The following is a 27,809-nucleotide window of genomic DNA, read 5'->3' as shown; positions in this document are numbered from 1 at the left end:
GTCGGCTGCCTTTGACACTGTTGACCTCCCCTCTCCTGCTCAACACCTATGCTCCTTAGGGGTCTAGTATCTGAAGGGTCTAGTTATAAAGGGTCATCTTAAAATTAATAGCAGCGTTATACCCGCGTTAACCCGAAGGAAACCAGAAGGCAAAGAACAAACCATCATTACTGCTGAAGGACTGCATTATACCCAAAAAACTCAGGAATATCATGTGGCCTCAACTCACCTTTGCCATGAGTGGACCAGGCCCACCACCCCTACGGCTGAGAACACAAGGACTACCCCCAGCCCTACCCCTCATGGTGAGCATGGAGCTGTGAGGGGAAGCAGCAGGGTCAGCCTATGCACCAACACTTCACCCATCAATCCCTTGTAAAAGTGTCAGTCCCCTGCAAATGTGTGTTCATGTCTTTTCTCTCCCCCCCCCCTCCTCTCCTGCAGCACACATCAACCCCACCATGTGCTTTTTCCTGTATTGTGTACCTCCGCAGATTGCACACCCTGCCAGCGCTGACCTATGCAGTGCACCAAGCTGGTTGCCTCAGATGGTATCTCCGCGGACAGGATGTGGATCACGTGGATGTTTCTGTGCAGGGTTTATCATACTACTACAGAAGTATTTGCTTTCCAATATATGCATTGGGTCCTTGTATGGCTCGCCCCTTACAGTGTAACCTTCGTAGTGCGCCCTCCATGGCTGCCTCATCTGGTGCACTTGTGAATGGGATGAAAAATACATGGACCTGAGTATACATTGAAATCATCCATTTTGGGTAGTTTCTTTTAGGGGTAATCTATTTCACCCTGGGTAATCCTACGCAGAGCGCCTAAAATGGCTGCCGCACTTGGTACCTTGTCAGGGTGGAGTACACAACCCATGGAAGTTATTATCCAAAATGCTGCACCACTCCTGCATTATGCTTACTGTGTGCTCAGGGGCTTTTGTCTGTGACATGTCTGTTACTGTACCTCCAACATCCTCTGTATTATGTGCATTGTTTTTTTTTAATGTCTGTAAGCGCCTTGAGTCCTGCTGGAGAAAGTGCGCTATATAAATTTTACTTACTTACTTACTTACTCCTTTGAAATCACTGGCATGGTCTTCTGGTTCACCTCATACCTTTTCCGATCGCTCCTTCTCCATCTCCACTCCGAGCTCCACCTCTCCTACTACCCCGCAGCCAGTCGGTGTTCCCCAAGGGTCAGTCCTTGGCCCTCTTCTCCCTCTACACCACCTCTCTGGCCACCCTCATCAGCTCCTACGGTTTCCATTACCACCTTTATGCTGATGATACCCTAATCTATCTCTCCTCCCCCGACCTATCCCCATCACTCCTGTCCAAGGCCTCTGAATACCTCACAGCCATCTCAGCCTGGATGACCCAACACTTCCTGAAACTTAACATGGCTAAAACTGAACTTGTAATCTTCCATCCCCCAAACATCCCCCTCTTCTCCCACTATCTCCATCAGCATTGGTGAAACTGAGATTACCTCCACCGACCAAACGTGTTGCCTCGGTGTCATCATTGACTCCTCCCTCTCTTTCACCCCCCACATTTGTGCTCACTCACAGTCTTGCTGCTTTCACCTCAGCAACATCTCGTTCATCAGACCACTGACACGACCAAAATTCTCAATCACTCTCTTGTCATCTCCCGCCTTGACTACTGCAACATCCTTCTCTCTGGCTACCTCTTGCCTGCCTCACCCCTCTCCAATCCATTCTTAACACCGCTGCTAGGCTCATTTTCCTTTTCCACCGCGCTACCTCCCCATCCCCCCTCTGTCTATCCCTTCACTGGCTCCCCATTCCTTTCTGAGTTCTCTTTAAACTCCTCACCACCACCTACAAGGCTCTCTCCTCCTCCACTGCTCCTTACCTCTCTTCACCGATCTCTATCCACACTCCCTCCCGTCCTCCGCCGCCAGACCTCTCAACTAATCACCTCCTCCCACTCCCGTGTCCAAGACTTCTCTCGCGCTTCCCCCTGCACTGGAAAAACCTCCTGCCACCCATCAGGCTATTTGATTCCCTTACCTCCTTCAAGCACTCCCTCAAAACCCACTTCTTCTGATTAGCCTATCCCTCCTCCTCTTATTCTTTTTCACTCCTCCTATCCTGCCTACCCTACCCCTCCATCCATTCCCACTTATCCTATTGTTTTTCGTTTGTCCACCCACCTCATTTTAGTCTGTTATCTCTTATGAGTAGGGCTCTCCTTCCTCACGTACTCACCCTACCTCTTTACCTTACCAGCGCTCCTGTACAGTTCTTCCCTTCCTCTACTTCATCTTCAGTCTCCTCAACAATTTCGACACCTACTTCAGAACTGATGCTGATTTTAGTTCTACCAGCTATACCCCTATTTATGCTGTATTTTATCAACACACCCTGTACCTTACCTTGTATTTTGTTTTTTGTTTGCTATGTATGGTGCTGCGGACACTTTGTGGCGCCTTATACATAAACAAACTACTACTACTACTACAACATTTTACAGACCACCCAGCTTTAGCACAGCTGTAGTTATTATTAACTGTAACATTTCCCAGACCACCCAGCTGGTGCACAGGTGTAGTCAATAATAACTGTCTCATTTTACAGACTACCCAGCTGGTGCACAGGTCAGTCCTTGGCCCTCTCCTCTTCTCCCTCTACACCACCTCTTTGGGCACCCTCATCAGCTCCTACAGCTTCCATTACCACCTTTATGCTGATGATACCATAATCTATCTCTCCTCCCCTGACCTATCCCCATCACTCCTGTCCAAGGCCTCCGAATGCCTCATAGCCATCTCTGCCATCTCTATCCTTATCCAGCTTTATCTGTCGGCTGCCTTTGACACTGTTGATCTCCCCTCTCCTGCTCAACACCCTACGCTCCTTTGGCATCACTGGCATGGTCTTCTCCTGGTTCACCTCATACCTCTCCGATCGCTCCTTCTCCATCTCCACTCCGAGCTCCACCTCTCCTACTACCCCGCAGCCAATCGGTGTTCCCCAAGGGTCAATCCTTGGCCCTCTTCTCCCTCTACACCACCTCTCTAGGCACCCTCATCAGCTCCTACGGTTTCCATTACCACCTTTATGCTGATGATACCCTAATCTATCTCTCCTCCCCTGACCTATCCCTGTCCAAGGCCTCCGAATGCCTCACAGCCATCTCTGCCATCTCTATCCTTATCCAGCTTTATCTGTCGGCTGCCTTTGACACTGTTGACCTCCCCTCTCCTGCTCAACACCCTACGCTCCTTTGGCATCACTGGCATGGTCTTCTCCTGGTTCACCTCATACCTCTCCGATCGCTCCTTCTCCATCTCCACTCCGAGCTCCACCTCTCCTACTACCCCGCAGCCAATCGGTGTTCCCCAAGGGTCAGTCCTTGGCCCTCTTCTCCCTCTACACCACCTCTCTAGGCACCCTCATCAGCTCCTACGGTTTCCATTACCACCTTTATGCTGATGATACCCTAATCTATCTCTCCTCCCCCGACCTATCCCCATCACTCCTGTCCAAGGCCTCTGAATGCCTCACAGCCATCTCAGCCTGGATGACCCAACGCATCCTGAAACTTAACATGGCTAAAACTGAACTTGTAATCTTCCATCCCCCGAACATCCCCCTCTTCTCCATCAGCATTGGTGAAACCGAGATCACCTCCACTGACCAAACGTGTTGCCTCGGTGTCATCATTGACTCCTCCCTCTCTTTCACTCCCACATTTGTGCTCACTCACAGTCTTGCTGCTTTCACCTCAGCAACATCTCGCGCATCAGACCACTGACACGTCCTCCTCCACCGCTCCTTACCTCTCTTCACTGATCTCTATCCACACTCCCTCCCATCCTCCGCCGCCAGACCTCTCACCTAATCACCTCCTCCCACTCCCCTGTCCAAGACTTCTCTCGCGCTGCCCCCTGCACTGGAACAACCTCCTGCCACCCATTAGGCTATTTGATTCCCTTACCTCCTTCAAGCACTCCCTCAAAACCCACTTCTTCTGATTAGCCTATCCCTCCTCCTCTTACCCTTTTTCACTCCTCCTATCCTGCCTACCCTACCCCTCCATCCATTCCCACGTATCCTATTGTTTGTCGTTTGTCCACCCACCTCATTTTAGTCTGTTATCTCTTATGAGTAGGGCCCTCCTTCCTCACGTACTCACCCTACCTCTTTACCTTACCAGCGCTCCTGCCCTGTTATTCCCTTCCTCTACTTCATCTTCAGTCTTTTCGACAATTTTGACACCTACTTCAGAACTGATGCGGATTTTAGTTCTACCAGCTATACCCCTATTTATGCTGTATTTTATCAACACACCCTGTACCTTACCTTGTAATTTGTTTTTTGTTTGCTATGTATGGTGCTGCGGACACTTTGTGGCGCCTTTTACATAAACAAACTACTACTACTACTACATTTTACAGACCACCCAGCTTTAGCACAGCTGTAGTTATTATTAACTCTAACATTGTCCAGACCACCCAGCTGGTGCACAGGTGTAGTCATTATTAACTGTAACATTTCCCAGTCCACCAAGCTGGTGCACAGGTGTAGTCATTACTACATGTCACATTTCCCAGACCACCCAGCTGGTGCACAGGTGTAGTCATTACGAACTGTCTCATTTTATAACATGTGCTGTATTAATTTCTAATGGTGCATACACACAATGAGATTTACTTTCTATTAGACCACTATTAGATCTGGGTCTGGATCTGAGGGTTCACAGGGTGAGATACATACATCCCAACATGACCCTCTCCAGGAGGGACACAATGCTCTGTTTTAAGCAGGTTAATGGATAGGAAAGGTGCTTCACCACAGGTGATGGCAGTCTTAAATTAAGAGAAAAGTCCAGAAACAGAGCATTGTGTCCCTCCTGGAGAGGGTCATGTTGGGAGGTATGGAGATATGCACTATTTTTCTATTCGATTTTGCTTATACATGCACAATTTAAATAGAAATCGAATAGAAAAATAGTCTTGGCAGGCAAGACTATCCAGATCCAGACACAGGTCAAATAGAGGTCGAATAGAAAGTGAAATCTCACTTGTGTATGCACCTAACCCAGATTGAGGATCAGTTTGGACACCTGGAGGGCTGTGGGCGGGGCTCCATTGGGAGATGACCAATACAAATTATTTAGGACACTTGCACCAGTTACATTGATATTTAATTTCCTGTTTTATTGACTTTAATTAGCTTTACAGCAAATATAGCCAATAGGGTAAAGTCATAAATAGTTGGAGTATAAACAGCCTTAAATGAGACAATGTAAATGTCCCTATTACAGTTAGTTATATATATGTATTGGAATACATGATGAGATATGGCATACACACATGGAAGTCCAGTACAATTCAATAAAGGAAAAAAATAATAAACAAGGATACAGGCTATAATGTGCCCCATCGCTTTATCATATGTATTTGCCACTTTAGTTAACATATATTCTGTTCTATTTCACTGATATTTTTAATAAGAATAATATTTGTCATTAAAATACAAAATTATGTTTTAATCCAATGCCCTCCACCAGGAAACTGCTATTCTATTGTGTGTTATATACTAGTGTATTAGGGACCAGTAGTAGCAGCTCCCTTATGCCAGGAGAGGGACAAACATATGTATACAAATAAATATCAAATGCAGGTATTATAAGGAAGGGTTCACCCTAAACAATGCTTATTACATGACACCGGTGCAGAGGATCAACTACATGTGTCTTTAATAAGACAATAAAAATTTTTTTTTTTTGTAAATTCATAAAATAAAAATGTCCTCACTTGTTATCATATTGGGAGGGATTCAATTGTTTCCTGCACAGCCGATGTCCCATATAAAGGGACAGGAGATCGGGAGTCATAATTCAAATGTTATATTTTTATAGCACTGATTGCGCCCAAACAGACTGAGGACATTAATCTGGTTGACTCACCAGGCTGCAAATTACGTAGCCTTGCGAGTCCATCAAACGCTGCCCGCATGGCCGCCCGCCCCTCGCATGCTGCGATCCCCTACAGGCATACGAATGGAGGTTTCGCATAAACATGCATTCGCAGCTTGGGTGCGGGGAGGAAATCAATTGATGGTAGCTGACCATCGAATGATTTCTACAGTGCTCAAAGATGGAAGACACCTCTGTTGTGGATCAGGTCTGCAGGCACCCTGTGCGGAAAGCAGGCAAGCAGCTGACGTCAGGGACATCGGCTGTGCAGGAAACACAACTGACATCAGCTGCCCGCCCCCTGCACCAATGACAAACTTCTATGGGAACACTCTGCGATTTCATGAGAACGCCCATGAAATTCTGGGCATTCCCATGGGCTTGACCGCTCGCTGCAGCTCCACGCCCCGCGCCCAAAGTGCTGTGTGCGAATGGCCGGGGAATATTTAATTTGCCATGGCCGCTTGCTCCAACCAGCTGCACATGTGCTTAACGGTTTATGCACAGTCGCACATCGCTCCCCATTGCGAACATGCAGGGGAGTGTATGGATCAGAATAAGGTCCTGAGTGTAGCAGTGTAAAGCAGCTAAACCTATGTAAAGTTCTGGGCACAACAATAAGTGTTATTTGGGCACCAATACGGGTCACTTTTCATACATTTCTGCTCACCACCTCAGGAGCCTGCGAGAGGAAATGATTCATACCTACCAACATGACCCTCTCCAGGAGGGACACACTGCTCTGTGTCTGGACATCCGTCATAATGTATGATTGCCAGCACCTGTGTTGAACAGGTTAATTGATAAGAAAGGTGCTTCACCACAGGTGATGGCAATCATACATTAATACCCCTTTCAGACATACTACCCGGGATTTTAGACCCGGTTCAAACCCGGGTTTTTAAAAATACCGGGTTCATTGCAGGTGCGCAGGACCCAGGATTTTAGAGGACTAAAATCCCGGGTAGAGCCTTTCAGACATACGCTAGTCCCGGAATTGTGCGTGTGCACGTGAAAAATCCCGGGATTTTGCCGTATGTCTGAAAGAGGTATAAGAGGAAAGTCCAGAAGCAGAGCATTGTGTCCCTCCTGGAGAGGGACATGTTGGGAGGTATGGAAATATCAGTTCCAGCAGATGTTTGTGCCCTAATGCAACAACAATTTAATTACTCTCTCAGGTGCCCAGCATTAAAATCTGCCACCACAGACATTTGTGTCATCCCCATTGAGGGAACTTGAGAAACACATGATCAATTCAGTCCAGTGTGATTCCTCTGGTGTGTAACTAGATTCAACTTCCTGGTAAAACACTTGCTGCATTCTGAGCAACTAAATAGTTTCTATCCTGTGTGACTCATCTGATGTCTAACTAGATGATGCTTCCGGGTAAAACACTTGCTGCATTCTGAGCAACTAAATGGTTTCTCTCCTGTGTGACTCATCTGATGTCGAACAAGGTCGGTCTTATGGATATAACACTTGCTACATTCAGAGCACTTAAATGGTTTCTCTCCTGTGTGACTCCTCTGATGTGTAACTAGTTGATCCTTCCGGGTAAAACACTTGCTGCATTCTGAGCAACTGAATGGTTTCTCTCCTGTGTGACTCCTCTGATGTATAACAAGGTTGGCCTTCTGGCTAAAACACTTGCTACATTCAGAGCACTTAAATGGTTTCTCTCCTGTGTGACTCATCTGATGTGTAACAAGATGTGGCTTCTGGATAAAACACTTGCTGCATTCAGAGCATGTAAATGGTTTCTCTCCTGTGTGACTCCTCTGATGTGTAACTAGATCATGGTTACTTGTAAAACACTTGCTGCATTCTGAGCAACTAAATGGTTTCTCTCCTGTGTGACTCATCTGATGTGTAACAAGATGTGGCTTCTGGATAAAACACTTGCTGCATTCAGAGCATGTAAATGGTTTCTCTCCTGTGTGACTCCTCTGATGTGTAACTAGATCATGGTTACTTGTAAAACACTTGCTGCATTCTGAGCAACTAAATGGTTTCTCTCCTGTGTGACTCCTCTGATGGATGAGAAGATATGATTTATATGTAAAGCATTTGTCACACTCAGAGCACAGATGTGGTCTCTCTCCTGTGTGAATCCTTTGATGTCTGAGAAGCGCTGATTTATATATAAAGCGTTTGTCACACTCAGAGCACAGATGTGGTCTCTCTCCTGTCAGACTCATCATGTATTAGATAAGAAACAAATAAGCTGTAGAAGGTTTCCTCTATACAGAAAATGAGAATAGCTTGTGTGATTCCTTCAGCAGTATAGTATGAAATATCGTCTGTAGGTAACTTGATCAGAGAACAATGTCTCTTTCCACAATGTCTTCCAATTGAAAATCCTGTTACTTATTGGTTCTGCAAGAAAAAATAAAATAAAAAAAATTATATATATATATATATATTTAAAAAGAAGAAAAATAAAGACTATTACATTAATAGTGTTACTTTATACATGGAACATTATGTATAATTATATACCCTATGACCCCAGTCATTTACCATTGTTTTAATATTTAGTCATGTAGCCAAATTGCTAGATCCAGTCAGCATTTACCACTTTGCAAAGCCTGGTCAGACATTGGATTGCAAACCTGGGTCCGACCCAGTTCAGGCGCTTTTTCATTAAACCCAGATCTCCCATTATACAAAGGGTGATATGAGTTTAACCATTCTTAAAACCTGGTTCAAATTGGCAGGTTAGTTGATCCAGGTTATAAGCCATGGTGCTTTCACACCCCACCTCCACCCGGGTCCTTACATCACCAACAATAACCCAAGTCCAAGGTGCTATGTGACAGGTGTAATAGAGACTTCTATCATCATGCAGCAATACTGATACTGAAAATAATACACAGTCTATTAATGTTTCCACAAGAATTGTGTAATCTCCACACTCTGAGTGTGTGCAGGTTATACATAGAGACATAGTATGTGACTCAGATAAGAACCATCTATGATGTAGCTGCCACCTTGATTCCTCTTTGTATATACTGACCCGATACACAGAGTAATATGTAAGATACTATGATGGAGCTGCCACCTAGATACCCCTTTATATATACTAACCTGATGCACAGAGTAATATGTAATATACTATGATGGAGCTGCCACCTAGATACCCCTTTATATATACTAACCAGATACACAGAGTAATATGTAATATACTATGATGGAGCTGCCACCTAGATACCCCTTTATATATACTAACCTGATGTATAGAGTAATATGTAAGATACTATGATGGAGCTGCCACCTAGATGCCACTTTATATATACTAACCCGATACACAGAGTAAAATGTAAGATACTATGATGGAGCTGTCACCTAGATACCCCTTTATATATACTAACCTGATACACAGAGTAATATGTAAGATACTATGATGGAGCTGCCACCTAGATACCCCTTTATATATACACTAACCTGATACACAGAGTAATATGTAAGATACTATGATGCTGCTGACAACTAGATATCCCTTTATATATGCTAACCTGATACACAGAGTAATATGTAAGATACAATGATGGAGCTGCCACCTAGATACCCCTTTATATATACTAACCTGATGTACAGAGTAATATGTAAGATACTATGATGGAGCTACCACCTAGATACCCCTTTGTATATACTAACCTGATGCACAGAGTAATATGTAAGATACTATGATGGAGCTACCACCTAGATACCCCTTTATATATACTAACCTGATACACAGAGTAATATGTAAGATACTATGATGGAGCTGCCACCTAGATACCCCTTTATATATACTAACCTGATGCACAGAGTAATATGCAAGATACTATGATGGAGCTGCCACCTAGATACCCCTTTATATATACTAACCTGATACACAGAGTAATATGTAAGATACTATGATGGAGCTGCCACCTAGATACCCCTTTATATATACTAACCTGATACATAGAGTAATATGTAAGATACTATGATGGAGATGTCACCTAGATACCCCTGTATATATACTAACCTGATACACAGAGTAATATGTAATATACTATGATGGAGCTGCCACCTAGATATCACTTTATATATACTAACCTGATACACAAAGTAATATGTAAGATACTATGATGGAGCTGCCACCTAGATACCCCTTTATATATACTAACCTGATACACAGAGTAATATGTAAGATACTATGATGGAGCTGCCACCTAGATACCCCTTTATATATACTAACTTGATACACAGAGTAATATGTAAGATAATATGATTGAGCTGCCACCTAGATACCCCTTTATATATACTAACCTGCTACACAGAGTAATATGTAAGATACTATGATGGAGCTGCCACCTAGATACCCCTTTATATATACTAACCTGATACATAGAGTAATATGTAAGATACTATGATGGAGATGTCACCTAGATACCCCTGTATATATACTAACCTGATACACAGAGTAATATGTAATATACTATGATGGAGCTGCCACCTAGATATCACTTTATATATACTAACCTGATACACAAAGTAATATGTAAGATACTATGATGGAGCTGCCACCTAGATACCCCTTTATATATACTAACCTCATACACAGAGTAATATGTAAGATACTATGATGGAGCTGCCACCTAGATACCCCTTTATATATACTAACCTGATACACAGAGTAATATGTAAGATAATATGATTGAGCTGCCACCTAGATACCCCTTTATATATACTAACCTGCTACACAGAGTAATATGTAACCTAGAAATCCCTTGGGCCCAGACTGGGTCTTATGGCCTTCTTAGCACAAGACGCTGCATCATCACACAGCACCTGGCTGCTGGGATTAAAGCAAAGTCTCTCTTTCAGTACCATATTAAGGTCCTAAGGGGCCTGGAGCTGAAAATTATCAAGGGCCTTTTATGCGCAATAATAGGGGTTGTGGCCAGCACCTAATAATGTGGGGGGCGTGACCAGTGTTCTGGTTTGGTGGTCTACTCATTGGTGTGTCTCTATTTGTGTAAATACTTCCAACTAATTATATATGCCTGGAAAAGTCAGGGGGCTGGCATAGGAAAAATGCAAAGGGATTAGTATAGGGTGGAAAATGGCAATGAGGTTGGCATATGCAAGGGCCTGGCACAGAAAAGAGTTAAATTAGAAGCTGCAGATATACTTAGCTTCCAGCGGCGGTGCAGACCATGTATCATCTGCACTGAGAGCATCGGACGATATATATGCACACTCCCTCCTGTCACATCCACCATGGCATTTGCCCAAGATCCCTGTACTGTGCCCAGCCCTGGACCCTCTAGTTGCACTAGAAACCATGCCGCTCACCTCTGCTATGTCTCTGGCTCCACTGGGGTACATGTGGCCGTGTTGTCATCGCGTGGTGACACTGGTGTATTGTGCTCCAGCTCCATGCAGGACATGAGTAGCATATCGCCATGTGTGTTTGTGCCTGGTCTGTGTAAAGGCCGGTGCTTGTGCAGCTGCACACAATCAGGGCTTCCCAGCCTCTCCTGCACGGCTCCGCCTCCCTCTCTGATTGCCTGACCAATCCCAGCACAGCTCACCTGGTAAGTACTGGCTGCTCAGGCTAGTCCAGCAGTCAGTACAATGATGTCGATCCCGTAGCATCATTGCTCCTACCTGGCTCTGTAGTACGCACTACAATCCTGAGCTTCCACTCTCACCTGGCTCTGTAGTTCCCACTACAATCCTGAGCTTTCCCTGGAGAAGATCCTGCTGGCCGTTTACTGCATCAAGTACCACCGGACTCTGCTTACTGCCTATGTGGACAGCGAGGTTAGATCCTCAAAGGGGTCTCACCTTGCTATACTCCCGACGGTCACTTCCAAAGGTTACCTCTGGCAGCAGCCAAGACCATATATTGCAAGGATTCCTCTTCTCCAGTTATCTTCATTTATTATCTTCCAATCCTCCAATCTTCAAATCCTCATCCAATCCTCCAATCTTCAAATCCTCATCCAATCATCTAATCCTCCAATCTGCAACCAATCATCCAATCTTCAAATCATCATCCACATCACCCAATCTTCTAACCTTCATCCAATCATCCAATCTTCCAACCTTCATTCAATCATCCAATCTTCCAACTTGCATCCAATCATCCAATCTGCAATACAATCTTCATTCGTTCTTCAAGTCATCCAATCCTCAATTCCTTCTGCAACCCTTAATTACTACTCTGGTTTATATTCTATTCCACTCTTCAAATTATATTGCAATATTCTTCAAGGACCAAGCTTCATCATCTATTATAACAACTTACTGGACAATTGACTTTATATTTGCATACTTGCCATATACCGTTTTTATCATCATTATCACTGTCTGCAATATCTTTATTAAATTCATTATATTTTATCCTCCTTGTTTCACTCTTTTCTGTCGTGGATGCAACCACCATACGTTAAAGCATCCAGCCTCTGTTACTCTCCAGCTGGTGCTTCTAAGAGCGTGACACCTCCAGCTAAAGATTGCTATGGCATATATATATATATATATATATATATATATATATATATATATATATATATATCTCCAAGATAGAGGTGCAGCACTCGGACTAACAAAACAGGTCGAATAAAGGAGATGACTACTCCATCTGAGGATGTTTCAGTTTATAAACTGTTCTCAAGTCACATTTTATATATATATATATATATATATATATATATATATATATACACACGTCGGATTGGGGACCGGCACTCTTAGGACTTGACCAAAAGAAACAGGCAGACACGGAGGTCTTAAGCAACGTTTCAGTGTATTAGGACCGTTTATATATATATATATATATATATATATATACATACACTCACACACATACACACACTGTATCTTCACCAAAACTTGGTAGACAACATTTCAGCATCTAAATTTACCACACCATATACCCCTTGTACAAATCATGCAACACAATAGTAACCCCCTTATACTCTACTTGCCTCTTACACATTATGCCACATGGGATGAGCCAAAATTCACACCGACTGAACCAAAATTCACACTATGGCACATGGATTGAGTCAAAATTCATGTTATTCCACACAGATTAAGGCAAAATTCACATTTTGCCACATGGATTGAGCCAAAATACCCACTATACCAAATGAATTGAGCAAAAATTCACAGTATGCTTCATAAACAGGGACATTGCGCGCCAAAGGTGAGCATAAAAAATTTGCTCCATAATGCCCATTACATGTTAAGCCACACACCATAATGTTCGTTACATATTATGCCAAACACCATAATGCCTATTAAAAATTATGCTAGATAAGTGCTGCTACCTACATGATCATTGCCAGGGGTTCCATGCTCATTGCCAGGGGTTCCATGCTTGTTTCCATGTGGAATTACATGCTCATTGCCAAGGGAGAATACATGCTTGTGGTAACATGGGGACAGCCGCCGCCGGGCAGAAGTGACAGCCATTGAAAGCCGGGCAGTGAATAGGGCGCTGCCCAGCTGTATGCAGAGCATTGCAGGTCCCAGCTTTTTGAAATAATACCCCTTTTACACCAGAAAATGTAGGGACTGACCCCTTTTACACCACCCTAGTCCCTGCATTTTCTGGTGTGATGGGGAAAGAAAACCACCCTTTAACCAACTGGCTATAGCTTCGGAACCAACTGACCCATTTACATATTCAGTATCATATTGAAGAACTTTTGAGTGGGCTTCGAATGATTTTGGTCCCGTGAAACTGGACCATTTGGTTCCAGAGAAAAAAAATCGGTTTACCTGCAATATCTCTGAAAACAATTAACCCATATGGCCGGAAGGGGAACTGGCAGCCGTTGAAACTGGGTGTGGGTCGGAATTAGCGAGTCCCATGTTATCCTATGGGGAAATCGTTCCAGCTTTGCCCGGCGGTATCTGCGGTTCCCGAGAGCTAGAGACGCTGGGCTGGGCTCGTTGGAAAGCCCCAGCCCTCAGCTATAAAATGGGCCTATTTGGATAGTGGGCCTGGAGCTCCATCAGGCCCTTTGTTAATCCGGCCCTACTTTTATTAACCCCTTGAGTGGGGTTTTTTTCTGGGGCAGAACAAACCTACCAGGGCAGGTTTGCCCCAGCAAAACCCACCAGAGATCATTGAAAGCCCCCCTCCTCACCTCGACGTTAGTATGCCGGAGCTACCCTGCCACTGCTGCCCCAACTGACAGTCATTCATCATTGACCACACAGGTGGCAGGCTCTGGTATGTTCGCAGTGGCATGGGAGGACTCGGAGCCTGAACTCCGACTCCCCCCAAGCTGCCCCGAACATCCCTGAGCCTGCCGCCTACGTCACTGCTGCAATGGCAAACGGCGGCTGACATTATGGGAGCTCCGGCATATGATCGCCGAAGCGGAGAGCGACAGGAGGGGTGAAGGGGGGCTCTAGAGGTTGTGCGCCAGTGGAGTACACCTATTCTACACCACTGGAGTACACCTATTCTATATTAGTGGTTGGCCCGGAGGCACACCACTCAAGTGGTTAATCAGTGCTGCTGATGCCCAAGTGATAAGTCTGCTAAGGACAGTTGAATCCAGAAGACTGGAGCACTAGTGTCAGGATGCCGGGACCTGAGGGGTTCCTTATTAAATGAAATATAGTGAGGCAGGGCCTAATCTCCCTGGTTATTTGTCTCTGTGTATTTGAGCAACCTGGATTAAAGGTATTTGATTTTGCACAAGCCGGGAGTCGATCGCTAGTGGAATTTTCAGAGTAGAGCGCACTCTAGCAAGATTCCTGATACAATATCTCTTATATACTTGGCTACATCTGTCACTCAAAGTGTGTGAGTGTGTGTATAACAAGAGGGACACATTGCTCTGTTTCTGGACTTCTCCCTTAATTAATGATTGCCAGCACCTTTCTAATCAATTAATAACATGTGTGAAACAGGTGATGGCAATCATACATTATGAGGGAAGTCCAGAAACAGAGCAATGGGTACTTGTTTCCTATCTGGGCGCCCGCTAAGTTAATTGCGCACCATGCTATTCTCCGTATAAAAATCGGATCGCATCGCATCGGATACCACAAATACACATACACGATATTGAACGATGCGATGCGATTCGATTTCCCATAGGAAACAATGTTAAATGGATCAATTTACCCAAATCAGCATAGGGAAGAATGGTAAATGGGCCAGAAACCCCAAAAAAAACCACAGAGCAGTGGAATGTCCCCCCAAAAGTAGTTGACGCCACCCCGCCATCAACGTGAACCCGAAGCGTGGCGAGCACAGCGAGCCCGCGAGGGGCGGCGGTACGCGTCCTCCGACCTTTTCATGTCCTACTATCCACTAGGGCGTGGAGTGAGAATAGAATAGTGTGGCGAGCGCAGCGAGCCACCGAGCCCGAAGCGTGGTGAGCGCAGCGAGCCCTGCGAGGGGACGCGGATACCTTCACAGGTAAACGCGTCCCTTCGCGGGCTTCCCAGGTGTCCGCGTCGCCATGGACACCTGGGAAGCCCGCGAAGGAAAGCGTTTACCTGTGAAGGTATCCGCGTCCGCTCGCCACGCTTCAGGCTCGGTGGCTCGCTGCGCTCGCCACACTATTCTATTCTCACTCCACGTCCTAGTGGATAGTAGGGCATGAAAAGGTCGGAGGACGCGTACCGCCGCCGCTCGCCACGCTTCGGGTTCACGTTGATGGCGGGGTGGCGTCAATTACTTTTGGGGGGACATTTCAATGTTCAGGGGTGTTTTTGGTCTATTTAATATTGTTCCTATGATAATTTGGCTAAATTGAGCCATTTCACATTGTTTCCTATGGGAAATCGAATCGGATCGGATCGCATCGCATCGTTTACCATCGTACATGATCGAGTACCGAATCCGATGCGATCAGATTTCATTACGGTGCCGTACGTAGAAAACCTGGGCGCCCAGATAGGAAACAAGTACCGAGCAATGTGTCCCTCCTGGAGAGGGTCATGTTGGGAGGTATGTAACTGACTCAAATGACAAGAACCAGCCCAGCGAGCCCACAGTGCCAGACATCTTCTGCCTCCCCATGTTGCCCAGCAAAGACACTGCACCAGGTGAGCGCCCCTGCAGCCCCACCCACGATTCACCCCCCGTGACCCCCCCCGCCAGTGGGGAGCCACTATATATATACCCTACTATACTATTGCACACACACACACACACACCCACAAATGTCACTGTACCATCCACACTATCAATGTACATCTTACTCTGTAACTGCTTTTTAATTAAACAAAACAATACACACCCCCTTCCAAATCATATGCTCTCTATTTAACACATTTCACCTATAACTAAGTTGCAATACAGGCATCTTTCATACAATTCTAACCATATTTCTCACAATACAAACGTTCACAAATTAAGGGGGCGCAGCCCCTTACGACGGTGTGAAGAGCGCCCGTAGGGCGCGATGAATCACCTAGTGTATAATATAATTACCTTATTCTGGGGATCATTCCTCTGTCTCTCTCTTACTCCTCTGTCCTCCCAGCTCTCCAACCAGTAACTGATCCAGCAGCTCCTCCATCAGCTCCCAGTGGTCTGATACAGCCTATTTATAGTCACTCCTCCACCACTCTCTCCCCAGTAGTTCCCAGGATGCCCTGCAGGAATTCTAACACTGAGAGGTGACATGTAAATTAGGGTCACATAACATTAGTATACAGTCATTCACCACAGCAGCTTCTCCTGCCCAGCTCCTTGTCTTGTAAATAAGGTGTAAATATTCCTAAAGTCACTTACTACAATGGGAAATGCTAATTACACCCTGGCAGGGTAACACCTTGTATTGTAATTAGATCACAGCAGCCTCTGGCCTAATGTTATGTCACCAAAGGGACCTTTTGTTTAGCATTCAGCTATTGTCCAGGTAGAGAGTCAGCAGTGTCCATTTCAATGTTAGAAATATATTTAGCTTTCTCCTGATCTTAAATACACTGCTAATGGCATTGATTGGTGATATGGAAATGGTCTTAAATTGGTATAAAATCATCTTTTCTTTATGTATATGTAGCAAAAACACCTCTGGTGCTGGGAATGTAGCATATTTGTGTTTATTTTATAAGAGAGGATACAAAATAAAAACACAATATAACTGATAGTTATTACAGGTTGAGGATTCTTATCAAAAATGCTCAGGCCCAGAAGAACTTTGAATAACGGATTTTTCCGTATTTTGGAATATTTTTATATTTCAATGATGTTTCTTGCACCTGTGCTGTATAAACACATCAAACACACAAATATATTTTATTTGTGCATGAAACAAAGTTTGTGTTCAATCTCAGACACTGAATTTGAATGCCGAGCAATCATGTCCTTGCACATATTTAGTGCCCAGTACATGTTATTTCCCCAGTAGTGCCAGTAAGTTTATAGCAAAAAAGAAAAAAAAAGAAGTATATTTTTGAAACTATGGTTTTCGGAATAATTTGGATAACAAATATTTGGATAAGTGATACTCAACCTGTAGCAGTGTTTGGTGCACACATGAGAATCTCACACCTTTACTGAATCTTTTTTGAAGTCTACTACAAGTCCCAGCAGCCTCAGTTTAGCATAGGTATAGACTGTCCAACATTATTTTAAGAAACAAAGATAGGACAAACACCATACAGCCCTATGATGTAACAGGCCACCATAGGGATCACCACAGCAACCTGAAAGGATACATGTATTATAGTCACCACCCTCAGTAATTGCCTAATAACAGCACCACAGATTAGAGGCCAAATGACTGTACCACTTAGCACATCCTGCTATCTAACCACCACCCCCTCGCTTGCACCTCTTGTAATCTGTCTGTCTCCCCTTCCTACTAGATTGTAAGCTCCTCCGAGTAGGGCCCTCTTCCCTCCTATTGTCAAAGCCCACTTCTCTTCACATTTCACTCACAGCTCTCCTTTACTCCAACACTCAGTGACCATCTTCATCTGCATACTCCTCTCCATCATTGGCCTCAAGCCTCTAGTTGTATGTTGATTGAGTCCTCACTACTTATCCAAGCTGTAATGTGTATTGATCTGTGGCGCTCTTTATTTGTACTGTATTTTTGTTATTTATTCAATGTTATGCCAAGTTTTGTTTCCCTGTATTGTTCCTTTGTACGGCGCTGCGAAACACTTGTGGCGCCTTATAAATAAAATTATAATAATAATAATAATAATGATGTAACAGGCCACCATAGGGATCACCACAGCAACCTGAAAGGATACATGTATTATAGTCACCACCCTCAGTAATTGCCTAATAACAGCACCACAGATTAGAGGCCAAATGACTGTACCACTTAGTCTCAGCAGCAAACACCATTCATCACTATGATGTAACAGGCCACCATAGGGATCACCACATAAACCTGGGAGGTTACATGTATTATAGTCACCACCCTCAGTAACTGCCTAATAACAGCACCACAGATTAGAGGCCAAATGACTGTACCACTGAGTCCCAGCAGCAAACACCATACAGTGCTATGATGTAACACCCCACCATAGGGATCACCACAGCACCCTAAGAGGATACATGTATTATAGTCACCACCCTCAGTAACTACCTAATAACAGCACCACAGATTAGAGGCCAAATGACTGTACCACTGAGTCCCAGCAGAAAACGCCATACAGCACTATGATGTAACAGGCTCCCATAGGAATCATAACAGCAACCTGAAAGGATACATGTATTATAGTCACCACCCTCAGTAATTGCCTAATAACAGCACCACAGATAGAATTGCCGCAGAGACATCACTACTGTAGGAGCCAAATAAAGAGACGTGATCATTGAGTTACATGCCTGCCCCTCATCCTCTCATTTTGTGATGGGACAGGTATGCATACCTCCCAACATGACCCTCTCCAGGAGGGACACAATGCTCTGTTTCTGGACTTCCCTCTTAATTTAGGATTGCCATCACCTGTGTTCAAACACCTTTCTAAGCAATTAGGAGAAAAAAGATTCCCAGGGCCAAGAGCCAGGGGAAAATGACAGGCGCTTAACAGGGGATGTTTTTGCAGGGTGTAAGCTGCTGCTCAAGGGGGGGGATAGTCGGTCCCCACCACAAGAAAATACAAGAGCCAATCACGCCAAGGCGTGTGAGCAGCGCTAAATAAAGGTGACACACACCGAATTACAATGTAATATTTTACTTGTTAATACTGAAAAACATATAATAAAAAGTACAATACAAAAATACACAATAAAAACAATATAGGTACCATAGAAACCGATTCTTCACGTCACAAGTTGGGATGAGCGTGACTGTATTAAGTCCAGTGTAAGACGGGGGATATATATACCATATAATGAATGGGAGAGGGAAGGGAGTGTGTATTTGATCACAGGTAAGTGCACATTACCATTTGGTGGACGATCTGTAATGGAGCCACGGGTGGTGGTTGGAATCCTCACCCGGGTGGATGATGATTTTGATGAGTGCTGTCGGTCGGCTTCCGCTAAAGATGTAGCCCCTTGCAGATCTTGATGGTATTGGAGGGGGGGGGGATGGAATACCCCAACACTTTTTCAATAAGCGGTGTCCGCCAAAGACTCGACAGGAAAAACTTGGGAAGATGGTATCAGTGGATGAAGTGATGTCCTCCTTTTTGGAGATGGCAAGCTGGAATTATGCCGCTGAGGGTTCCAGGAGAGACCGTGGCCACCGAACACAATGGAGGGGTTGAAGTGGTGAAAAGGGTATTTTAAGCAGGTAAATCCGTGGGTCAAAGTGTACCAGTGGGTGAATCCGATCTGGGTACAGTATCCCACACTTGGAGTGAAGAACCGGAGGTCTGCCTGACGCGTTTCACTGCCAACTGCAGCTTTATCAAAGGTATCTAGCAATGACTGGGGTATGGGTATAAATACCCCTTTAATGAGTCAATAGACTGCAGGTGTGTGCATCAAACAATAAAACAATCATATGAAGTAAACATAATATTAGCTGGAATGAATATTAATAGGGGACAGACGTACTTTATAATTCACATGGCATATGCATATATGTAAAATTAATAGGAGACAAGAAGAAATAAAACATGAATAATAATGAGCCAGAGATAAGCAGGGTCACATGATCGCGTGGGAGATCGATTATATAATGAAAACAGACATGATTTTTAGTCTAAAAATTACGGGGGAAGGAGGGCAAAAGTTAGAAGTGATCTGGGGAGAAATATAAGTAAAATAATACCTGTTTGGAGGCTCAAACAGCGCTACTTAGCGGCTGTTGGAACGCAAATGCGTTCCAAATAACCGGATGTGACTACATCCGCTGTCACACCGGAAGCAGAAGAAGGACAGCGGGGACAGCAGTAAGCGCTGCAACTGTTCATCGCAAAAATGCCTCCCACTGTTGTCACGTCACAAAGCAAGGACGGACAGCAGGAAGTAGTATTAGCTGATATAGCTGTGCATCCGGAATAAGTCCCCCCGCGCACAGCATTGAATGGTGACGATGTGCGTTAGGGAAATGTCTCCCCAAGCACAATAATCACCTGTGCGTTAGTTCCGGACTCATAATGTGAGTAGATGATACACAAGGGGCTGTACTAGAAGCGATCACGTGGTAGCAGCCCAGTGTATCTGGGTTGCCAAGGGAACCTGGTTAGTAAATCCTTCGATAGGAAATGGATTTTAATTGCTTAAACACCCGATCATGTGACCATATAGATCCCACATAATAATATTAGTGGATATATAGATTTTAATAACAATCTTACACAAAAATAAGTATAATAATAATAAAACACAATTACTCTGCATAATTGCACCCATAAATGATATAGGTGGAAACCAAATGAAAATAAAAATAAATATAAATATGAAAATAAAAATAAATATAAATATAAAAATAATATTAGTAATGATAAATAATAATAATAACAATCACAATATAAAGAAGCGCTCATGTCGTAATTAGCGCAGATTTATCAATAAATGATGTTGCAAGATGAATAGACATAATTTGGGTCACATAATATTTTTTGCTGGTACTTTTGTCATTATATCGCCATAATACGGATATATATATTTTTTTAAAAACCACATTAATATACAAAGTCATTATATTTGTTACAGCTGCTAAAATGAATCAGAAAGAAAAATTGAAAAATAGAATATAAGGAAAAAGAGCAGAGAGAAAGGTATCAGAGTACAATATTCAGTTCCATAGCTTCATTAAGACCTTTAGGGAATAGACAGTCCATTTTGAAGGTCCAGAAAATTTCCTGCCTACATAAAATGCGGAACCTATCCCCGCCTCTTTTAGTCGGGGGTATATGTTCCAAACCAGTCAAAGAAAGGTCCTTTGGATCTTTATTATGGCACTCAGAAAAATGTCGAGAGACACTATGTAGCAAGGAACCTTTGAGGATATTTCTTCGATGTTCGAGGAAACGAATCCTCAGGGGGCGTGTGGTACGGCCCACATATTTCAAATCACAAGTACATTTTAACAAGTATATAGTAAATGGGGTATTGCAATTAATAAAACCTCGAACTTTCATGGTGTCAGTAGATGTATTTACCGCTAGGGTTTTATTTAGAATATAGTTGCAGGTTATACACTGTGTTCTGCCACATTTGTGGCAGCCGACTGGTTTTGGAGGTAGCCAGTTATTGATTGTCAATTTTCCATTAGTCGGAGGGTCGCGGAGACAGCTGGGGGCAAGAAGATTTTTTAATGATTTATTTTTCCGAAAGATAAAGGAGGGACGTGAGGGTAATACGTCTCTCAACATTGGGTCTTGTTTAAGGATAAAATGATTTTTGTTAATAATTTTCCGTATATCCCTGTAATCCTTATTAAAGGTGGAGATGAAAGATATATTATTAGGGGTATCTTTAGAGACTATAGTATTTTTTCTATTTAATGGCCTATCACAGAGAAGAGAATCCCTATCACGTACTCTGCTAGCTTCATAGGCTTCTTTAACCAGTCCTTCAGGATACCCACAATCCTGAAAGGATTTCATGAGGTTAGTAGCCTGTTGGTCAAAAGTTTCCAGTTGGGAACAGTTACGTCTCAGACGTAACATCTGCCCCCTGGGGATGTTTTTAATCCAGGGGGGATAATGAGCACTTTTAAAATTAAGATAGGAATTGGTGTTGACGATTTTTTGATAATTGCTAGTCTGGATGAGTCCATCGATAGCATGAAGGGTGATATCCAAAAAATTAATAGTGGAAGGATGAAAGGAGTGCGTGAATTTTAAATTAAAGGGATTAGAATTGAGATGTGACACAAAGGAAGTGATAGAAGTGACATCCCCATCCCAAATAAAAATAAGATCATCTATATAACGGCCATAGAGTACCCTCAGCGGCATAATTCCAGCTTGCCATCTCCAAAAAGGAGGACATCACTTCATCCACTGATACCATCTTCCCAAGTTTTTCCTGTCGAGTCTTTGGCGGACACCGCTTATTGAAAAAGTGTTGGGGTATTCCATCCCCCCCCCCCTCCAATACCATCAAGATCTGCAAGGGGCTACATCTTTAGCGGAAGCCGACCGACAGCACTCATCAAAATCATCATCCACCCGGGTGAGGATTCCAACCACCACCCGTGGCTCCATTACAGATCGTCCACCAAATGGTAATGTGCACTTACCTGTGATCAAATACACACTCCCTTCCCTCTCCCATTCATTATATGGTATATATATCCCCCGTCTTACACTGGACTTAATACAGTCACGCTCATCCCAACTTGTGACGTGAAGAATCGGTTTCTATGGTACCTATATTGTTTTTATTGTGTATTTTTGTATTGTACTTTTTATTATATGTTTTTCAGTATTAACAAGTAAAATATTACATTGTAATTCGGTGTGTGTCACCTTTATTTAGCGCTGCTCACACGCCTTGGCGTGATTGGCTCTTGTATTTTCTAAGCAATTAACCTGTTTAAAACAGGTGACGGCAATCATAAATAAGTGAGAAGTCCAGAAACAGAGGATTGTGTCCCTCCTGGAGAGGGTCATGTTGGGCGGTATGGGTTTGTAATTCTCCCCCTTACTCATTTTTGCTTTTATTTCTTTTATATGCAATTGAAGGCTTGCTCCTATTTCTGCATTCACTTCTCCTGAGATGGCGGTATCACACCTAAACCTAACTCTCAAAGCAGCCCTGGATGAAGTGACTCCAGTTACCCACCACACTCCACGTAGGCCTACACGCCAACCACGGCACTCTAAAATAACAAGACACCTGCAAAATCTCTCACGCATTTAGGCTCTCATTTTGTAACATCCCGCCCCCTCCCACATTCTATCCCTTTTGGTTTTTACTTGAGACTATATTTGAAGCTTATCACCTTTAGTTTCGAATTTAGGGTCTATAATGTTTAGGGTTTTCGTCTATTCGGGCCTCTTATTTCTCCCTTTTTTTCTCTCTTGTCTAGTTTTCTTTTTACTAACTAAACCGGTCCTTTATATATCATTACCCAGGTTGTAACTCAATTCTGAGGTTTTGGGATCTAACATGGGATTTAAAGTCCTCTCCATAAATGTTAATGTCCTTAATTACCCTAAATGTCACACTTTAGTATTAAGAGCTTGCAGTCATGAAAAAGCAGATATAATCTTGTTGCAAGAAACACACCTAACTGAAGACCACTCTAAAATAAAGAGTGAATGTTTTCCTCAGACCTTTTCTGCCTTAGCCCCATGTTAAAAAAAAGAGGAGTGGCAGTTCCATTCTCGAATCAGGTTCCCTTTGTCCTTTTAGGGGAGAGAGAAGGAGAATAATAAAAAGGAGGTTGTTTGCAGATGCAATCCTAATGAACAATGGATCTAAATTTACAACATGAAATAGGAATCTTTCTAAAAACTGGGGGGCTCCTTTTATCTTTATTCGTATATATTGGATAAGGAGACACCCACAATGTAGTGAAATAATGGGTTAAAATGACATAGACAAATACATTTAACATGAGAGAAAAAAATATAGTGTGTGTGTGTAAAGTTTAAAATATAGGTAGAAGTAGCTGCAGCATGTGATGTTTATTGTATTCGGGACAGTCCCACCAGGATATTCATGACAGTAATTAATGGGTAAAGACCCTGCTGGTATTGTTTAAGATTCCCAGGATACACATTGAAATATTGCCTTTATTGGCTTTGTACTCTGTATCAAGGAAAGTTAGTCTCCATGTAAATCACCTTAGGCTGTAATTGAAACATTGTATACCACTCGGTTACATCTCTAGCTGGCAAAATGCCCAGACATTCTTCAAGAGAATGTTTGCTGGTGGAATACGCAATGATTTTATATACAGGAACAACAATGACATCAACTGGATAAACTATTTGTGACACTACCCAGACCTCTGTGGCTTTTTCTGGGTTTTTATGTATGGTTGAATATAAATGGTGCTTCTATTGATTCAAACTGAGTTAGCCCTCCGTTCTGAGGGCATTACATTTGGTATATGAGCCTATCGGGTGGGGGGGGGGGGGGGGGGGGGGGCAAATATCCTGGTTTAATTTTTTAGTTACTTAAAGATTAGGACAATACATTTCTTGCACCCTACATGCTGTCAGTCTACTATCTGACCCTATATGGACAGGACACGTGTTTCGCTAAATCTGCTTCCTCAAGCTGACCATGGTTAGCTTGAGGAAGACTGACAGCATGTAGGGTGTAGGAAATGTATTGTTTTTATCTTTAAATAACTAAAAAATTAAACCAGGGTATTTGCCCCCCACCAGATAGGCTCATATTCCGAATGTAATTCCCTCAAACCAGAGGGCTAACTCACTTGGAATCAATTGGAGCACCATTTATATTCAACCATTTACTCAAGTTATATAATGCAGGGCAAATATCCTGGTTTAATTTTTTAGTTAACCCCTTCATGACAGAGCCAGTTTTTGCCTTCCTGACAGAGCCCTTTTTTTCAAATCTGACAGGTTCATCTGCTTTTACTTATCCCAGTGATTTTGAGATTGTTTTCTCGTGACACATTGTACTTCAAGTTAGTGGTAAATTTTCGTCGATACAGTCTGTGTTTTTTTGTGAAAAATACCAAAATGTCGTAAAAAAATGGAAAATTTTGCGATTTGCAAAATGTTAAATTTTCTGCTTGTGAGACAAATAATCTTACCACTCAAAATAGTGAATAACTAACATAGACCATATGTCTACTTTATGTTGCCATCATTATTTCAACCTCATTTTCATTTTTTTGGACACTAGGAGGCTTAAAATATGAATAGCAAATTCTCAAATTTTCAAGAAAATTTCAAACTCTGATTTTTTTAGGGACCAGGTCAGTTATGATGTGACTTTGAGTGACTTGTATGTGAGACACCCCCATAAATGATGCCATTTCAAAAACTGCACCCCTCACAGTATTCAAAACAGCATTTTGGAAGTTTGTTAACCCTTTAGGTGTTTCACAGGAATTAAAAGAAAGTGTAGGTGAAATTTCAAAATTTCATTTTTTTTGCAGATTTGCAATTTTAATACATTTTTCTAAGGAACACAGTAGATTTTACTAGAGAAATGTGACTAAAAATTGATTCCCCCAATTCTTTGGTTTTCATAAATATCCTATATGTGGCCCTAGTGTGCACGGTGACCAAACCACAGGCTTCATAATAGAAGGAGCACCTACTTGATTTTGGAGCCTCCTTTTTATGAGATTATTTTTTAGGCACAATGTAGGTTTCTAGGCACCATAAGATGCTAAAAGTTAGGTACCCCCCCACAAGTGACCCCATTTTGCAAACTACACCCTTCAGGGAATTCATCTAGGGGTATAGTGTACATTTCAAACCCCCAGGGGTTTCACCAATTGTGGTACAACTGGGCAGTGAAAATGAAAAAAAATAATTTTTCAATTTCACAGCTCAGTTGTATCAAAATTGGTGAAACCCCGGGGGGTTTGAAATGTACACTATACCCCTTGATGAATTCCCTGAAGGGTGTAGTTTGCAAAATGGGGTCACTTGTGGGGGGGTTCCACTGTATGGGTGTTTCGGGGGTCATTCAACCAGAATCTGTGCTGCAAAATCCAAAAATCACTCCTTCCCTTCTGAGTCCTGCCATGCACCCAACTGGTATTTTTTGGTCACACATGAGGCATTGCCGTACTCGGGAGAAATTGGGGCACAGATTTTGGGGTGCTTTGTCTCCTTCATTCCTTGTGAAAATGAAAAATTTTGAGCCAGATCTGCATTTTTGTGTAAAAAAATGTAATTTTTTACAGAAAAATGCAGTTCTGGCTCAAAATTTTTTATTTTCACAAGGAATGAAGGAGACAAAGCACCCCAAAATCTGTGCCCCAATTTCTCCCAAGTACGGCAATGCCTCACGTGTGACCAAAAAATACCAGTTGGGTGCATGGCAGGACTCAGAAGGGAAGGAGTGATTTTTGGTGGTGGAATGAATGGTGGGTGCTATGTCGCATTAGCAAGACCCCCAAAGCACCAATACAGTGGAACCCCCCCACAAGTGACCCCATTTTAGTCACCAGCTTTGGGAGGGGGGCTGGCGCTGCGGCTGGCGGGGGGGTGGGAGGGGTGCTGGTGCTGCGGCAGCCGTGTGGGTGGGAGGGAGGGGGGCTGCCGGGTGGGAGGGGGGGGGGGCTGGCGATCGGTGGTAATCGGTGCGGTATATACACACACACACATATATATATGTGTGTATATATATATATATATATATATATATATATATATACATATATATACACACACATATATATATATATATATATATATATATATATATATATATATGTGTGTGTGTGTGTATATATATATATATATATATATAATCCAAGAAAAGACCGCACTCACACTGGGGGTGATAGATCAGCTGTGGGGTGCATGCGAAGGAGTCCAGACAGGAATCCGTCCTCCAATATGTAGCTAGGGTTCTCTTATCGAGACGCAAGCACTCTCCACTTTATCAAAGAATAATACTTTTGATAAAAATAAAGATAGTTTTATTTTCAACATCACATGTCAAGTAAATCCTGACTTCACCATAGCCCCGACGTTTCGGTCCTATAGAAAATGGACCTTTATCAAGGAGCGTTTTAGTGGTGAGTAAGGGTAAGGATAAGGCTTCAGGAGCGAAGTGTGTACACCAGCATAGGTGCAGTGGGTGAGACACGTGTCTCACCCACTGCACCTATGCTGGTGTACACACTTCGCTCCTGAAGCCTTATCCTTACCCTTACTCACCACTAAAACGCTCCTTGATAAAGGTCCATTTTCTATAGGACCGAAACGTCGGGGCTATGGTGAAGTCAGGATTTACTTGACATGTGATGTTGAAAATAAAACTATCTTTATTTTTATCAAAAGTATTATTCTTTGATAAAGTGGAGAGTGCTTGCGTCTCGATAAGAGAACCCTAGCTATATATATATATATATATATATATATATATATATATATATATAGTTTTTCAGTGCATACATTTATTTTTTTAACTTTTTCTGCAGCTTGATGCTGCTGCTGCTGCGGGGGGGAGGGGGGAGGAGGTCAGCGCTGCGTGCGCTTCAGACGCTCCGGGGGAGCTGCTGCCGGGTGAGTGCCCGGCGGGTGGGAGGGGGGTGCTGCACATCGGAGGTGATCGGTGCTGTACTTGACAGCACCGATCACCACCGATCCCTGTGTTACCGAGCGGCTTAGCCGCCGGTAACACAGGAAACGCTGTGAATGGCTGTTCAGATTTGAACAGCCAATCACAGCGATCGCCGACCGGGCGGCGAGGGGGGATGTCTGCTGTCAGGGACAGCAGACATCACCTAACTGTCACTGCGTCTCTAGACGCAGGGACAGTTAGAAGTCATGACGTATATATACGTCATGTGTCGGGAAGTACTT

The 27,809-nt window shown here is 43.3% G+C and overlaps 1 protein-coding gene across 1 annotated transcript in view; it reads right to left on the bottom strand.

The window, feature by feature from the left end:
• Positions 1–3,143: 3,143 nt before the first annotated feature.
• LOC146075772 (uncharacterized) overlaps positions 3,144–27,809 on the bottom strand; it is an 83,182-nt gene continuing 58,516 nt past the window's right edge. The window contains exon 3 of the transcript XR_014473623.1: positions 3,144–8,333. The gene's annotated coding sequence lies outside the window, so the exon portion shown is untranslated. The remainder of the gene's footprint in view (positions 8,334–27,809) is intronic.

This window comes from Crinia signifera, chromosome 4, assembly GCF_055691185.1.
Source record: "Crinia signifera chromosome 4, ASM5569118v1, whole genome shotgun sequence".
NCBI lineage: Eukaryota > Metazoa > Chordata > Amphibia > Anura > Myobatrachidae > Crinia > Crinia signifera.
The sequence above is the reverse complement of the archived record's forward strand: the minus strand, read 5'-3'. Positions and strand labels throughout refer to the sequence as shown.